Source organism: Osmerus mordax, chromosome 13 (assembly GCF_038355195.1).
Source record: "Osmerus mordax isolate fOsmMor3 chromosome 13, fOsmMor3.pri, whole genome shotgun sequence".
Lineage (NCBI taxonomy): Eukaryota > Metazoa > Chordata > Actinopteri > Osmeriformes > Osmeridae > Osmerus > Osmerus mordax.
The window spans coordinates 565,282-582,914 of record NC_090062.1 but is presented as its reverse complement, the minus strand read 5'-3'; the positions used below and the strand labels follow the sequence as shown (position 1 = coordinate 582,914).

General features: G+C 48.5%; 2 pseudogenes; one reads left to right on the top strand and one right to left on the bottom strand.

The window, feature by feature from the left end:
* Nucleotides 1-605: 605 nt before the first annotated feature.
* Nucleotides 606-3,668, bottom strand: LOC136955663 (piggyBac transposable element-derived protein 4-like; annotated as a pseudogene).
* Nucleotides 3,669-4,567: 899 nt separating this feature from the next.
* Nucleotides 4,568-8,284, top strand: LOC136955338 (C-X-C chemokine receptor type 4-like; annotated as a pseudogene).
* Nucleotides 8,285-17,633: the final 9,349 nt, after the last annotated feature.

Below are 17,633 nucleotides of genomic sequence, written 5' to 3'. Positions count from 1 at the left end.
TAACTTCACCCTCCTGAATGGAGAGAGTTGTCACTGTAGAGGGGGTGAGGGAGGAGGCCCCGTGGTTGGGAAGGGGTAGTTCAGGACAGTCCAATTGTCTTTCAAATCTACAGTAGAACTCATTCAGGTCAGTGGCCAGGCGGGAGTCGTTAGTGGAGTGGGGGGCTCTGGGCTTGTAGTTGGTGATCTGCCTGAGCCCTCTCCAGACAGAAGCAGAGTCGTTAGCAGAGAACTGACGCTTCAGTCTCTCTGAGTACAGTCGTTTAGCCTCTCTCACCGCCTTGCTAAACCTGTTCTTCGACTCCTGAAATCTACAGCCTATTGTTGTTGGCCATACATGAAGTAGTTTTGCTCTCTTGTTGTCCAACTCTTGAGCTTCTACAATGTAAATTTTTGTAATATTTTGCCATTTTGGGGAGGAACCCGCATCGCTGCTTGCAGCTATATTTCACTTAATTTTTTTATTGTGAAAAGTTTTCACAACATGACTGAGACTCACAACGACTCGGATACAGCACGAGAGTGGCGTAACAGACTAGGTGCGGCGAGTCTCAACAAACCCGATACAGCACGAGAGTGGCGTAACAGACTAGGTGAGGTGAGTCTCAACAACTTGAAAACAGCACGAGAGTCACCTAACAGACTAGGTAGACAACGGGAGGAATACAAATATTTCACTTTATCTTTTTATTGTAAAAGTTTTCACAACATGACTGAGACTCACAAGGACCCCAAAACGGCACGAGTTGTGAAACAGACTAGGATTGGCAAGTCACATCGAACCCGATACAGCACGACAGTGGTGTAATAGACTAGAGGTGAGTCTCATCAACTTGAAAACAGCACGAGAGTCACCTAACAGACTAGGTAGAGACAACGGGAGGAATACAAATATTTCACTTTATCTTTTTATTGTGAAAAGTTTTCACAACATGACTTTGACTCACAACGACTTGGATACAGCACGAGAGTTGTGAAACAGACCCTGATCGGTGAGTCTCAACAAACCCAATACAGCATGAGAGGGGTGTAACAGACTAGGTAGACAATGCAAAGAATAAAAGAAAATGTTTCACTTTATTTTTGTATTATGAAAAAGTGGTCACACCATGCGCCATGACTGTGCTTCACAACGACCCGGAGACAGAATCCTCTTAACGGTGTCCTAATACATTGTCTATACGCAACCATGCATGTGGTAGCAGCAGCACTGTGTGACTTCAGCAAACCCCTCTTGTTCACTCTACTCAGTTGTTGTTGTCGTCGTCGCCTTCTTTACATTTACATTTTACATTTACATTTATTCATTTAGCAGACGCTTTTATCCAAAGCGACTTCCAAGAGAGAGCTTTACAAAGTGCATAGGTCACTGATCATAACAACAAGATAGCCACAAAACATTGCGAGTAGCCAAAACATGAAGCACACATTGTGACCAACCAAAATAAGTGCCAAAGGGAAGAACCATAAGAGCATGTAGTTAAACAAGTTAAAATTAAACAACATGAACCGCTATAAGTGCAAGTGTACCTGTGGAAAAAGCAAGCAACAATAATAAAAACAATATATCACAGCGAGTACAAAAATTTAAGTCAGTTACCACTAACCACAAGAGCAACAAGTCTCTAAGCAAGAGTCATTGTGATCCTTGAGGAAACTAACATCGGGTCAAGCGAACCGTTCCTAAGTACCGTTGTACTCCCGGAACAAGTGCGTGTTGAGCCTTTTCTTGAAGGTGGAGAGACAGTCAGTGTCTCTGATGGAGGTGGGGAGTTGATTCCACCACTGGGGGGCCAGACAGGAGAAGAGCTTGTGTTGGGACCAGGCGGTCTTGAGCGGTGGGACCACCAGGCGGTTACACACCCCCGCGTGTCGTCCAGGGTCAACGTGAGCGCAACCCCCTTGGCCCAAGCCCCGCTCGGTGGAGCATGTGGGGCAGTATACATGCGAACAGGCTCTGCAGACAGCGGCTGGCGGCTGGCAGCGGCAGCGTTGTCATCGTCATCGTCAGCCTCTTCGGGTTGCCATTGAGGAGGCGGATCGCGACAGCTGGCCATCTGGAGACCTCTCACAACCGCCACCGCCGTGTGGGGGACACGTTGTCTTCTTTCGATCAACGGAGTCACGAGTGCCATGCCAAGCTGCTCGAGGAAAAACCTCCTCTTGTTGTGCTTGCGAGGCATCCAGTTGGGGTTGACCTCTCTCCATATCACAAAGGTGTTGTAGGTGGAGACGTCAATCATGTTGTCGAAGATGACGAGGGGCCAGCGGGCAGTCTTCCTTTTACAGCTGTAGTAAGTGACGACCTTATCTAGATTGTCCACACCTCCTTTATTGCAGTTGTAGTCTAGGACGATGGTCGGTTTCCCGTCGTCTCTGTCACTGATTTCGGCGTCTGTGTGGCGTGTGCTCGTAAGTAAAACTTTCTTGCTTTTCTTGGCGATGTAGGAAACTAGAGTGGTGGTGGGAGTGAAGGCGAACTGCGACGACAGCACCTGTCGCCTCCTTGTCGCTAGCAGCTCAGACGGGAGCTCGGACCTGTTCTTTCGGACCGTGCCAACCATGGTCATGTTTCTCGTCGTCATGAGGTTGCGTCCGAGTTCGTAAAAGGTGAATAAGTTGTCACACGTGACATTGTGATCCTTCAGGCCCTCTGTCATATCGAACACGATGCGCACCCCCTGGTTCTTCTCTGGGGCTCCGTCGATCGACTTCCCGGTGTACACTTGCATCTTCCAAGTGTAGCTTGATTTTGCATCGCACGTGACCCACGACTTGATCCCATACTTTGCCGGTTTGCTTGGCATGTACTGCTTGAAAGGACACCGTCCTCTGAACGTGACCAGTTGTTCATCCACGGTCACTTCACGCCCTGGGTCGTAGAGGCGAGGTAATCCCTCTACCCACATATCCCAGACCTCTCTTATCGCCGCCAACTTGTCCGTCGTGCGTCTCGCTGCTCGTGTCCCACGGTCGTCAAATCGTATCGTTGACGAGTAAGTGTAAAAGAGTTTGAGCTGCATCGTAGCGCGGAAAATCACTCTGACGCTTTGTACATCCGATAGACTAGTTGCTGCTTCGCCTCGGGACTTGTACACCCCTGCCAGGATTAGCAGCACTATGTAGGCACGTAGGTCAGTGGCATCCATGGCCTTCCACTTTTCTCTGCGTTTCAGATAGCCTTCCCGATTTGTCTCGTCCAAGATCACTCATTCGATTTGTGGCGTGACAAAGTTTAAAATAGTGGAAACCATGTCATGAGCATGGGTAACGGCATAAGCTGCGGGTCCAGGGGGCCTCTCTGTGTTTTTACGTTGCGGCGGCATCCTCTGAGTCCCATACGGTACCAAAGACCATTGGATTTTGCCGTTTTTCGACAAGAAAGTATCTGGGACTTGGTCCTCATGAGAATCATTGTTGGCTTTGTCTTCTTCGGGTACCGACAGGTCGCGGCGGTCTGCGTTGCGCTCTTCTCCGCCTTCCTCTTCTTCTGACACATTCTCTGCGTTGCGCTCTTCCTCGCCTTCTTCTTCTGACACATTCTCTGCATTGCGCTCTTCCCCGTCTTCTTCTTCTGACACATCCTCGGCCTCCTCTTCAGAGTCACCCTGCTCGACATTTGCAAACATCTGCTGTAGAACTTGCAGCGCAGTGAAATCCTCAGCCATAGCTGCGCGACTCTAGACAATGACTGCTGGCCTGACCCTAACCCACTGAATGCGCTCAGTGACCAAGCGCTCAGTATCCCACCTCCTCTGAAACGTCCAAGCCCTCAGTGTCCAAGCGCTCAGTATCCCACCTACTCTGAGACGTCCAAGCACTCGGTGTCCAAGTGCTCAGTATCCCACCTCCTCTGAAACGTCCAAGCGCTCAGTGTCCAAGTAGACAACGCAGATACAGCGAGAGACTGGCGTAATATACAACGCAGACAACATGGCGCTCATTTGTCCAACTTAGTTGCAGGGGGGATGGGCGCTCATTTCCTCCAACAGAGACGATGGGGGGAAGGGCGCTCATTTCGTCCAACCAAGTTGCAGGGGGGAAGGGCGCTCATTTCGTCCAACCTAGTTGCAGGGAGGGGGAAGGGCGCTCATTTCCTCTGACAGAGACGATGGGGGGGAAGGGCGCTCATTTCGTCCAACCTAGTTGCAGGGAGGGGAAGGGCGCTCATTTCCTCCGACAGAGACGATGGGGGGAAAGGTGCTCATTTGTCCAACTTAGTTACAGGGAGGGGGAAGGGCGCTCATTTCCTCCAACAGAGACGATGGGGGGAAGGGCGCTCATTTGTCCGACCGAGATGAGGAAGTCTATTCTTCCAACCGGGATGAGGAAGTGCATTTCCTCCAACAGAGACGACGGGGGGAAGGGCGCTTATTTGTCCGACCGAGATGAGGAAGTCTATTTTTCCAACCGGGATGAGGAAGTGCATTTCTCCAACAGAGACGATGGGGGGAAGGGCGCTCATTTGTCGGACCGAGATGAGGAAGTGTATTTCTCTAACCGAGACGAGGAAGTGTAGTCCTCCTACCAAGACTTGTATGGGCTCTAGGGGTGAATGAGAGAGATATTAAACTCCACTGAAGGGAGAAGTGTACTCAGCTCTGCTCAGCAGAGGAGACAGAGACCCAGGCTCCGCTCAATCATGTCCTACTATGAGGTATGCGGCAAGGTCTTATTCAGCTTTGTTGTTTTATTTACGTATCTATGACTTGTAGGTGTACATTGAAGGTCATTTTACAACTGCTCCCCAATGGAAGGTCCCACAGTCACAATGTGGCAGGTCTGTCTAGTTCTTTGGGGTCTTTGAAATCTATCTTTAGTTAAAGGATATTTATAGAAAGGATAAAGGATCATTATAGTCTGGAAATTTGGTCTCAGCAAATAGAAAGATGATTGTGCAACTTTAAAAATATATGTTTGGTCAAGAATCTTTTCAGTTTTGAACAGTCATCATGTCATCCTTTTTAACCAAGGCAAGTTATGGTCGCTTGTGAAACTGCTTATTCTCTCTCACTTCATCTACTAGTGTCTTTCTATGTATCTCATGACTTTTGCCATCTCTCTCACCATCCTATCTGTCTCTCTCTCTCTCTATGTCTCTCCCACCCTACAGCATATTGTGTTTGACTATGACATAAACTACACTGGTTCTGGCGACTTGGGGGTGGCCCTGGAGGATCCGTGTGACCTGGATCAAGTTATAACCCCTGACCTCCAGAGAGTGTTCCTCCCTGTGGTCTACGGCTTCATCTTTGTCCTGGGCATCACTGGGAACGGCCTGGTGGTGATGGTGCTTGGCTGACAGCTCAGGTGAGAATAAAGATGGATGATGAAGACGATGACAAAGATGATATTAGTTTAGTTCATTAGTAAGTTTAGTTAGTTACTTTGTACATTTTAATCTTTAAAAAAAAATTAAGATCCGTACATTCGTTTATTGTATGCACCTTCCTGTCACAGTAAATTCCTTGTTTGTGTGAACACATTACATGGCGGATAAAACACATTCTGATTCTGATGTAGAAGATGACACACAGAGGGTTTTATCTGATTGTCCCCAGGTCAAAATTGAGTCTGACAGACCGCTACCGGCTGCACCTCTCTGCTGCCGATCTTCTCTTCGTACTGATGCTCCTGTTCTGGGCAGCGGATGCCGCAATGACGGACTGGCGTTTCGGATTAGGCACCTGTGTGGCCGTGCACGTCATCTACACGGTGAACCTGTATGGGAGTGTGCTCATCCTGGCCTTCATCAGTCTGAACCGCTACCTAGCCGTGGTCAAAGCAACAGACACACACACCTCACGCACGAGACAGCTACTGGCATGGAGACTGGTGTTTGTAGGTGAGCTAGGCCTCTAGCCTCATCCCTTATCTCTCTCTCTCACGACGTGCCCATGCCTCAGATGTACAGAGGTACATCTTCACTTGTATTCTCCATCTCCTGATCTAACCACCAAATCTCCTCTTTGTCTCCCTCACCCCCTCTCCATTTACATGTATGCATTTAGCAGACGCTTTTATCCAAAGCGACTTCCAAGAGAGAGCTTTACAAAAGAGCATAGGTCACTGATCATAACAACGAGATAGCCCCAAATATTGCGAGCAGCCAAAACATGAAGCATACATTGTGTAAAACCAAATAAGTGCCAAAGGGAAAAACCATAAGAGCATGCAGTTAAACAAGTTACAATTGAACAACATGAAACTCCCCACAAGAGTGCAAGAGTGTACCTGTAGAAAAAACAATCAACAGTAAAATATTTCACAGGGAGTACTAGAATTTGAAACCGTTACAACTAACCAACAAGAGCAACAAGTCTCTCAATACGAGTCATTGTGACCCTGGAGGAAACTAACATCAGGTCCAGCCAAGCATTCCTAAGTGCCGTTGTACTCCCGGAACAATTGCGTCTTGAGCCTTTTCTTGAAGGTGGGGAGACAGTCACTGTCCCTGATGGAGGTGGGGAGTTGATTCTACCATTGGGGGGCCAGACAGGAGAAGAGCTTGTGTTGGGACCGGGCGCTCTTGAGTGGTGGGACCACCAGACGGTTGTCAAAAGAAGACTGGAGGTGGCAGGGGGGGGGGGGTTTAAGGCTGGAGGAGAGACTTGATGTAGTCGGGTGCAGTCCCGTTCACCGCTCGGAAAGGTCAGTACCAGAGTCTTGAATCTGATACGGGCCGTGATGGGAAGCCAGTGGAGGGAGATAAGGAGCAGGGTAACATGGGAGCGTCTGGGTAGATTGAAGACCAGACGGGCCGCCGCGTTCTGAATCCTCTGGAGAGGGCAGGTTGCGCATGCTGGGAGACCGGCGAGCAGCGAGTTGCAGTAGTCCAACTTTGAGAGGACAAGTGCTTGGACTAGCAGCTGGGTGGAATGCTCAGATAGGTATCTCCTGATCTTCCGGATGTTGTAGAGGGTGAATCTACACGACCGGGAGACCGCAGCAATGTGGGCTGTGAGGGAGAGCTTGTCATCCATGGTCACCCCGAGGTTCCTGGCAGAGGATGAATGGGTCACCGTCGCCGATCCCAGGGTGATTGAGAGATCGTGGGAGATGGAGGGTTTGGCCGGGATGATGAGGAGTTCTGTTTTGGCGAGATTCAGCTGGAGGTGGTGCTCGGTCATCCAGGCGGCAATGTCTGTGAGGCAGGCCTCGATCCTAGCTGAGATCCCCGGATCAGTCGGGGGGAACGACAGGTACAGCTGCATGTCGTCAGCGTAGCAGTGGTAGGAGAAGCCATGGGAGGTGATGATTGGTCCAAGTGAGGTGGTGTAGAGGGAGAAGAGGAGGGGTCCAAGGACGGATCCCTGTGGGACACCAGTGGAGAGCTGGCGGGGGCCTGACACTTTGCCTCCCCAGGAGACCTGGTCGGATCTTCCCGACAGGTAGGATGAGATCCACTGAAGTACAGTGCCAGTGATGCCCATCTCAGAAAGCCTGGCCAGCAGGATTTGATGGTTAACCGTATCAAACGCTTCAGAAAGGTCCAGCAGAATGATGACAGATGACCTCGAAGCCACTCTGGCAGACTGGAGGGTAGTGGTGACTGACAGGAGGGCATTTTCTGTGGAGTGGCCAGTCTTTGACAGTTGGTTAGATACAGCGCGTTCAATTGTTTTAGAAAAGAAGGGTAGTAGTGATACCGGTCTGTAGTTCTGGAGGACAGCTTTTCCAGGAGTCTGGTCGCCTGCGGCTCTCTTGGCAGTGTCAGACATAGTGTTTGCCAGAACTTGGGAAGCAGGAGATGGGGTGATTGTGTGCCAGCGCTTATACCCAGCTGACAACGCTCCTCTCTGGGTGTCAGTGTTCCACCTGCAGCTGGTGTTGGTGGGCTTGGTGGTACCGGGGCTAGTTTTGCTGGTGTGTTACTGTGTCATCGTGTCCAGGCTGACCCGCAGTGGGCCTCTGCAGGGGCAGAGACAGAAGCCCAGAGCTGTCAGGACCACTGTGCTATTGGTCCTCTGCTTCTTCCTGTTTTGGCTCCCGTATGATGCTGGCATCACTGTGGATGCCCTCATGTGCCTAGAGGTCCTTCCCAGGGGCTGCAGTCTGGAGGTGGTGCTGGGTGTGTGGCTGGCGGTGGCTGAACCAATGGCATTTGCCCACTGCTGTCTAAACCTGCTGCTGTATGCCTTCCTGGGGGCGGACTTCAAGAGGTCCGCCAGACGGGAAGACTCAACACGGTCGCGTCGTCTCCAGTCTGAAGATTCCACCTCCTAGATGCCCAGGAACCTCTACTACCACAGAGTCTGAGTCATTTAGTCTACACTCCAGCTAACAGAATATGGGTGTGGATGTAGGTGTGGGTTGGATGAGGATGCAAATGCTTTGTCCTATATATGAGAAGAAGGTAGTCTGCTGATCCATGACTTTGTCCCTTGTCTGAAAGATAAACTTTTCTGGAAATAGGGTTTGTGGGTCACTGATGTTGTTGTTTTTAAGCTTGTTTATATACAATAAAATTTCGAATTAAATGTTCTCACTTTTTGTGTTACTCTTCCTGTCTCTCAGAGTTGTCAGTGTGTGTGTGTTAGTTTCAATTATTTTGGAGGTGTTTAAGTTTTTCCCTTCTCGTGATATTTTCAGGCATTTAGCCTAATTTAGCCCCCTTTGAAGATTATTCTACGACGTTACCGGCAGTAGAAGATGGAATCGCGATTCAAACAGTACCATCTACTAACTGAAAATATGCCCCCAAAAACGTAAATAAGCTTGACATTTATTTAGTGGAAAATCGCTCATTCGTAAAAAAGCTCACTGGTAGCGATCATTGTCAGTAACAACGCAAAATGCAATATAGCCCTGTGTGGAGAAGCTGTCCCGGTAAATTGTACTACTACGGTACAGTACTAGACTACTGCTGTGTTCGTCTAATTGCCCATTATTTTAATAACCAAATAAGTCACTTATATTTGCTTTTGCTTGTGAAAGGCAACACATTACACTTTCTTTCATCGCAAGAAAGTTGGAATAGGAGCTTGTATTTGTGTGGTTGTATCAGTTATTCGCTAGCACACAGGTTTTCAGGGATACTTTATGGGAACACAGTGGAAGCTCCTGTGATTCTAGAGGTTACCCCTTACCTTGAATATGCGTGTCAAAATGAAAGCTGGTGGAAAGTTGGCGTCCGTCACAGGGTTCTCACAGGGACAAGTTATTCCTTAGGCTAGGCTACTTCTCAGCGTTAGAAATACAAGGTGTTGTGAAATGGACAAATTGTATATGGACAAAGCCAACTTCAATCCATAATTGCATTCACTCTTTATTTCCATAGCTATTGTGGTCTCAAACTAGCATAACTACATATTCTACACATACATATAGAATTATAAATCAATTGGAGCCCTGCCTTCAACAGAGAACTGTGAGATGTTGTGTTTAGAAATATATTAGGATCATTAGCTTCCCTGCATAAGAACAGGTACTGACAGGAGACGCGACGAGAACGCTGATCCATATGCCCCCCCAAAAAACTATTAACATTAAAGTTGATTTTAAAAGATTAAACTGATTAAAGATTAAACTGTTGAAATGCAGAACATATTTAACAAAAACATTAAACAGAACTGGGTAAAATAGCCAAAGATAGCAAACATATATACAAAGTGCTAGATCTCACTGAGGAAGCACTTGGGGCAGTACCAGTCCCCTGCTGGCACACTTACAATCCCCAAACAAGTGAGGTGGAACCAGAGCTCACAAAGTTCGCACTGAACCCACTCGTAGATGGCATCCTCCTCACCTGCCTCCTCACCTGAGGGAGGGGATAGGCTACGGCAGACAGCGCAGTGTCCGCCAAGCTCCTCCACTACTGCCATCTGCCTCTCCTTCTCTGCCCTCTTCCTCTCCTTTTCCTCCCTCTTCCTCTGGGCCTCCTCCCTCTTCCTCTGGGCCTCCTCCTTCTTCCTCTGCGCCATCTCCCTTTTCCTCAGCACTTCTGCCTGTCTCCCAAGCCAAGCTTCCTCCTTCTCCTCTTCCTCCTGTCAGACCAGCAGCTCATTGTACTCGTCACTGGTGACGACCCGAGCACCAAGTGGTGGCCTCCTCCTCACCACTGGTAGCCGCTGGTCTTGACGGTTGGCCATCACTGGGGGCATTAAAATGTCTCCCCACTTGGCTGAGACCAGACCTGCTCGCACCAAAGGATTGGATTGGGCAGGTCCATGGCAGGTGCAGGTTCGGCAGAAAGGGGTTGCTGCAGGGGGGGCAAGGCCGTTGGAGGGGGCTGGGCCGGGGGCTGGGCCGGTGGTGGTCGCTGTGGTGGGGGCTGGGCCAGGGGCTGGGCCGGTGGTGGTCGCCGTGGACGTGGCTGGGCCGGTGGTGGTCGCCGTGGAGGGGGCTGGGCCGGTGGTGGTCGCCGTGGAGGGGGCTGGGCCGGTGGTGGTCGCCGTGGAGGGGGCTGGGCCGGGGGCTGGGCCGGTGGTGGTCGCCGTGGAAGGGGCTGGGCCGGGGGCTGGGCCGGTGGTGGTCGCCGTGGACGGGGCTGGGCCGGTGGTGGTCACCTGCTGCCGGTAGATGTGCCTCTTGCCCTTAGGCGTCAGCACCCGCTCCCTGGACTTGGGTTTGTCCCCAAACCCCGTCTCATCGGCATTAAAAACCAAGTGCGGTTTCATATGGAAGCCGTGTTGGTGGAAGATTGGCTCGTAGATATCAAAAAAGCCATCGATGGCTTCTTCCGTGGCCGCAAATACCCTGGCCCTGTCGATGTGGCTGGGGATCCTGGTAGACAGCTCCGGGTGGCGAGCCCGGAACCGTGACCACCAGTTGTCACTCAGGCCCCGCTCCAGATTGACCAGAGATGCCCTCCCTGAGGCTTTCACCATCTCCAGCGCATACACCTTTATGGTGGCCCGGCTCAATGGCCACCCATGGTCTGCCTTCCACAGGGAGTATCTGATGAGCTCCTCTTCCTCATCCGGAGTGATGGCCAGGTTGGTGTGGGGCCCATGGGTGTACTTACCAGTCACCCAATCCTGGAGGGTTGTGGCAGGCATGCCACCTTCCTTGGCCACTTCCCTCACACTCCTCCCCCCCCTCACCTCTGCCACCCTTACCTCCATCTCCTGAGGGGTGTAGGTCCTCCTCCTCTTGGACTCTTTTGATGTCATAGCTGTAGAAATAGACAAAGAAAACGACAATCCTTTATTCAGGCCTATAACACATTGTGAACACACGTGTGGATGGTGGTGGAGAACACCAGGGGACCAGACCTAGTGCTTCACATGTCCTGACAAGGGACACAGACAGGAGAGCAATCTGAGAATGATAACTAAGCGTTATCGTTTGTGGCATAATAGATGAAGCTCGAGTTCTTCTAGATATTGTTTTTTCTGGTGCGCCACAGTTAGGCTACAATACAGTATATTGATGATCATATATATTGATCATGCTAAGTCTACTAATAAAGGCAAAAGACACCACAGGGATTTGAACCCGTCCTGACAAAGCAGGAGTGCCACCACTGGAGTCAAAGGGAGCGCCACACAGTATTAGACCCTACTGTACCTGTTTTCTATTTCATAATATATTAAATAAGGTTGACTACAGCATCAGTAATAACTGTTCAGTAATTGTATTTTAAGTAAGAGAAATATCACGTCCTAACAGTAGTGTTCAGTCTAATGATTTTAGGTTGCGGCTGCACAAGACGCAACATGACAGTTAAGGTTTCCTGAGGTAATAATAAAAAAAAAGGTCTTATTGGGTAGTTTTGATAATGATTGTAAAGGAATACATTGGCATTAAATAAAATAAGATCAGTTTGACGTAATTCAATACATAATAATACATTTATATTGGTTTCACTCAAAAAGACGCGTCATGACAGTCAATTTTCCTGCGGTGATTCTAGCATTAAACCATCGCGTAATCAAGACTGTAACAAGTCATTTTAAAACTACAAATTGTATGAAATGATACGTCAAAACATACTTTAAGATGTTTTTGTTTAATTTAGACATTTGTAAGTTGATAAAACAAGGCTTAGAGAGCAGTTTCCCTTACGGAGATATGGCTCCGCCTAGCTAGCTGCTATGCAAATTCCTCTCCCGGCACCATTTTTAAAGCCCATGATTCAACGGCAGGGGGAGCTTCGCTACTTACTGTGCTCTTGTTGACAGCAGAAGTCCAACTGATGTCAATTTGATTTGGCTGGAAGCGGGAGAAAATTAACTTTGTAACAGTATCGATTACATATTTTGCCAGGAAGTATTTTTTATTGGCTGGCGTGTTTTATGTGACGTGTACGGAACACCGTGAGTAAAAGTTGTGTACGGAATACCGTGAGTCTACAGTACTGCTGTGTTCGTCTTGGTAGCGATTGCATTGGTTGAATTCGATGTAACGTTTCGTTGTACGGTTTAGGCTTAAATTAATTATTTTCATGAACAGATTGACAAGTTTAGGCTGTGGCAATGAAGTTCAGGTTAGTAGTTAGATAGACTTGATTTAAGTAAGGGGAGTGCCGAACATGTTCTGTCGCCGTTTGACTTTCTAAACAGCTGTGTAGATGTTTTTGTAGTGTCTCGCGTAGGCTACAGCGTTGCAGTGAGCTACACTGGTTTGAAACCACAGATAATGATAATTTCACCCACAAATCGTTTACTTGTAATCTAATGTCATAATAAATCCTACAACGAAAATGTATTTGTGAGGAATGTTTATTTTAACGATTGAAAACAGATGCATCATAGACCACTGTAGTATGTGTTGCCCGGGCAACAGAGGCTAATGTTTCAGTGAAATAGTAGACTACCGTTTCCGAAAGTAGATGTGGGCCTACTTCCTTAATAATATCAGCTAATATTGTACATTACATTTCGCAATTGGGTTTCACATCACAAAGTAAAATGAGTAAATAGTTATCACCCTGGCCTCTTTGCTTGTGGCGTTTCTGCAGCTGCCTTGCAGTAAAGCTATAGTTAGCCTAGCTATCCATAGATATATATAAACACGATGTCTTACGGCGGAGTCTAGAACGTCCGCACGTGGCGGCCATCTTGCGACAGTCAACTCGCTCACCCATAACATTGTGTTGAATCTACATGTACTTTTTCAATGACCTTAACTTGCTCAATTTTCAACCGATTTTGAAACGGTTTGGTTTGTTATCAACGTCAGAGATGTCGTTATGCCACTGCATACTTCTATTATTATTATTTTTTATAACATAATTATTCATAAGTTAAAATGAAGGATTCAAATATTTGTGTCTATTCCAATAAGTAATGATGGTATTCTATGACACAAATCTGTGTTCTAGAAAGAGTGGTCTGGAGTCGCAGAGGTCCGATAATATCAGCTTTAATGCAGCAGTTGGAAATCAACAAGTACAGAGCTCTGGGGCTGTCTACGTTTCCCTACCCGCAACAGAGTTTGGGCTGGTTCACGAAGTCCAACTGGCTATCTTTCCCTCCCCAGCATATAATATACAGTGCAATTAAAACAGAAAGATGAAAAGAGGGTTGAGCTTGTTCTCTCGTGCATCAGGGAGTTGTTCTTGCCTCCTCGTCCCACCTGCTCGGGTGCCATCTCCACCCAGATTCAAGGTTGTTTCTGAAAATGAAAAGATAGAGACACAAAGAACAGCCTGCTTCCCACACTCAGTGTGAGACCCAATGTTTAAGCCTGAGCACACTTCTAAGTTTCATAACTTTAATAAGCACAATGCATAACTTTAATAAGCACAATACATAACTTTAAGACATGCCTCCTTCATAAATCCTGTTGTTATATTCACTCGTGCACAGTGCCCGTGATGCATTCAGTGATTAAAATGCCACACATATTAATAACTGGGATCATAGTTAGTGCCGTGCCTGATATGCAGCTGGTGATTACAGTTGTAGAATATGTGTTGTAATGTATTATACATTCTTTAATCCCTCTTTTGATCTCTGAAAACACCAGAGATCAATCAACATAGCCCGGACCAACCACCGCCTCCTCGTCCTGGTCAGCCAGCCCCAGCAACGGCATTTGGAACCCCTTCGTCGGGTTCTCCACAGCCGAGACAATGATCCTGTTACACAGGGACCTGATACATGGGATACAACAACACCCACACAGAGCAAACATGCACAACATACCAAATATGGAGAGAAAGACAGAGACAATCATAGTCTTCCAACAACCAAAAGTGTTATTTAGCCAATCGTTGAGGGGATTCTGAATTCCCGAATTGTCGTGCATTTCTTTAGATAATGTACGCAAGCCTTCTAAGGCCCTAGTCACCGATCCATCCGGGGCAGTATTATTGGGGATAAATGTACAACAGGCTTCACCAAACATCGCGCAGACCCCCCCTTTCTCAGCTAATAGCATGTCTAGTGCCAAACGGTTTTGAACAGCCATAAGTGAGGTGGCAGAGAGTTGCTCTGCCAGTCCTTCTACCGCATCCCTAGTCAGATTCGCCAGTCGCAAGACATTGTAGTTGACATAATTAATACGGTCTACATTTTTGTTTGGGGTGATGGGAAACAGAGCACTCAACAAAGGTATGTTTTCGAAACCTGCGGCGATTTGGTCAGCCAATTTAAATTCGTCGGGAACCCCCCGGGGAATTCCAATAGTCTATGTAGGTAAGGCCATGGTTAGATCGAAATTGGTGCTCCTGCGCTGCCTAGCGGACACTGTATTACTTTGTTTATGACCTAGGAAGAAAACCGGTGTTGCCAGGCGAACAAGTGCACATCGACCCCACCATCCTATTGGTAGCCTGGGCAACAGAGAACCTCCCCCACAGGACCAATATAAATCCGCGCGTGCCCAGGACAGGGTGTATTTAATGATGTTCACGGTATAAGTTTTGTTACAACTGTCTCTAGGGATTGTCCCCACCGCCCGAGTGGCACTAGCAGACCTGTTACGGGAGAAGCAAATCAGTAGGTGAGGCCCCGGCCTAAGTGGTGGAGGACGGGTGTAATTAGATATGGGTGGGAAGATCTTACTGAGCTGACTACAATTGTGAGACTATCCCGGACAGTAGTTCTATCATGCATCTAAACCCTGGTTTGTCTGTTTGTGGTAAGAGGGGTGCCGGTTCACTGTATAAGATGGGGCGCCCAACTGAACAAGCCACAGAGTCGGCCATGTGGTTTTCTTTTGCCGTTGCCGTCAACCACCCCAGCCACAGGTTCTGCCCCACTCCTCCGGTAGCCAACATGATAACGTCCGAGGTACTAAGTTGGGAGTAGTCGACAGAGTGGATACCAGTCATTTGATGTAAGATTGGTTTAGTAGTGGAGTTGTCCGGTCGAGTAACGGGATCAAGTATATTAATTTTAATCATGCCCATGGTGTCCCCCCCAGGTTGTTCTACCCCTAAGATCAAGTACACAGTGTCCTTCCCCTCACTCGTGCCCCCTAAGCCGTATGGGCCTTTAGGGAGATGTTTAAGAGTTAACTGCACTGGGTTGGACTCCGTCGTGCCCCCTCCCCCCAAACGACTGAATGTGACGTTTTCCCAATATTTGTCCGCATCCGGGGTCCAGTGGGGACCCGTATATTTAACCACAAAAGCCCACGCCGGGCACCACTGTTCATGGATGAGTCGCCCCTGGGCGCAACGGGTATGGACATATGGTTGTGAGCATAGGTAAAGGTCATACCCCCTCCATCAACTGTTCTGACCGTTACACTTGATGACGCGGCAGAGGTCAAAGGTGAATGCGGTGGCACTCCCCCTGGTGTAGTTCAATTCGATGCCCTGATAGGCGGTCATGCATACCTCTGGTGGATTGTTCTGTCTTGCCCGTCTCTCCAACTGTTGTGGTAAATACAAAAAATAATACACTTGCAAGCCTATGACTAAGCTAAGCAATCCCAGCCAGGCTAACCCTGTAACACACTTCATGTTGATATTGATAAAACACACTCTTAAGCAAAATAGCGAAAACTGTCTTAGTCCAGTACAACTCTAGTGTGATCAAGCAGTATTACTCTTGACCTCGTCGTAACCCTCTTTTCCGGACTCTCACATTCGTAGCAAATAGCAAACAGTTCACTGGCCCCCTTGGCCCTTCTCCACCAACTCCTGCAACGTACGACTGGGTTCTGGAGCAGCAGAACACATGCTCCAGTGGTACCACGTACTCCCTTTCCCCAGCACCCTTAGGGCGTGCGAGGTTCTCTCGATGACCTTGAACGGTCCTGTCCACCGAGGTTCTGTCCACTTTCTCTTAATGGCTTTCAACCACACCCAGTCAGCAGTGAAGGCCTTGACTGGGTCCTGTGCTGTCCCCCGTTTCTCCTGTACCTGTTTGGAGAAGGATGATACCAGAGCAGACAGCTGATCATAGTATGGTTGATGCGCCAACTCACCCTCCGCCTCCAGTAGGTCCATCCCAGCTCCCGGTCCCGGAAACTGTCGCCCCGTCAGAAGTTCATATGGGGTGAATCCTGTAGAGGTGTTCACTGAACTCCTGATGGCTACTAGGGCAATAGGGAGAGCATCTACCCAATTCATGTTAGTTGTTGCACAGATTTTGGCCAACTTGCATTTCAGATTTCGATTCATGCGTTCAACCTTTCCCTGTGACTGGGGGTGATACACTGCCCCAAACGCGTGCACCAACCCTAGACTTTGTTCTACCAATTGGAGATATTTGTTTTTGAAGTGTGACCCATTGTCTGACCTGATTCGTTTAGAAATTTACATACAGATTTTGCATCCTCATGTTTTGTGAGGACAGCCTCAGGCCATCCTGTGTACCCATCCACCGCTACGAGAAGGTAGCGATGACCACGTACTGAGTTTATCATGTCGGTGTAATCAATGACTATTTCCTGACCTGGGGTTTTTGGTAGTGGAAACATTCCTTGATGTGGTTTCAGAGTTGGTCTTACATTATACTCCTGACACACCCGACATTCAGCCACATAGTTAGCCACCATAGCTGGTAGATGAGGGTGCCACCAATGTGTAAGACGCACCATCATCTCTTTATATCCTGCGTGTTCTAATCCATGACTCTGTTTAAATATGCCCTGTCGCATACCTGCCGGCAGAGCTGGGCACCCGTCCGGGCCCCTCCATAGAAGGGTCTGACCTTCCACCGCCCCTGTCACCGGACAGGGGGCTTTTTGTGCTCCTCTTTGTCTCCACACCTCTTTTTCCTGTGGGGAGGCGGCCTCTTGAGCCTCGATTACCTGTGTCATCAAATCCGGTTTCATCTCCTGTGAAACCATTATATACATAGGGAGATAACCAGCAGCTTTCTTGGCCGCTTCGTCTGCTGCTTCATTCCCCAGGGCCACCTTAGTTTTAGACCCGTCATGTCCTTTACATTTCATTAAAGCGACTTGAGCTGGTTTTAGGGCGGCTTTGGCCAATTGTCTCATTTGTTTTCCATGTCTAATGGGTGTACCACATTGTCAAGAACCCCGCCCGCAGCCACTGACTCAGTTCCACATGGAGTGCGCCCACTACATATGCTGAGTCGGAGAAGATATTTACAGTTTTGCCCTCGGCTCCTTCGAGAGCCTTAATCATGGCTGTTAGTTCAGCCAGCTGTGCTGACTCCTTACCTACCACCCGTCCTGATTCGACTTCTTCAAACCCTTCTCCTGTCTGTCTGACTACTGCCCATGCAGCTTTTAACCCTTCCTCAGGATGTCTGTAACAACAC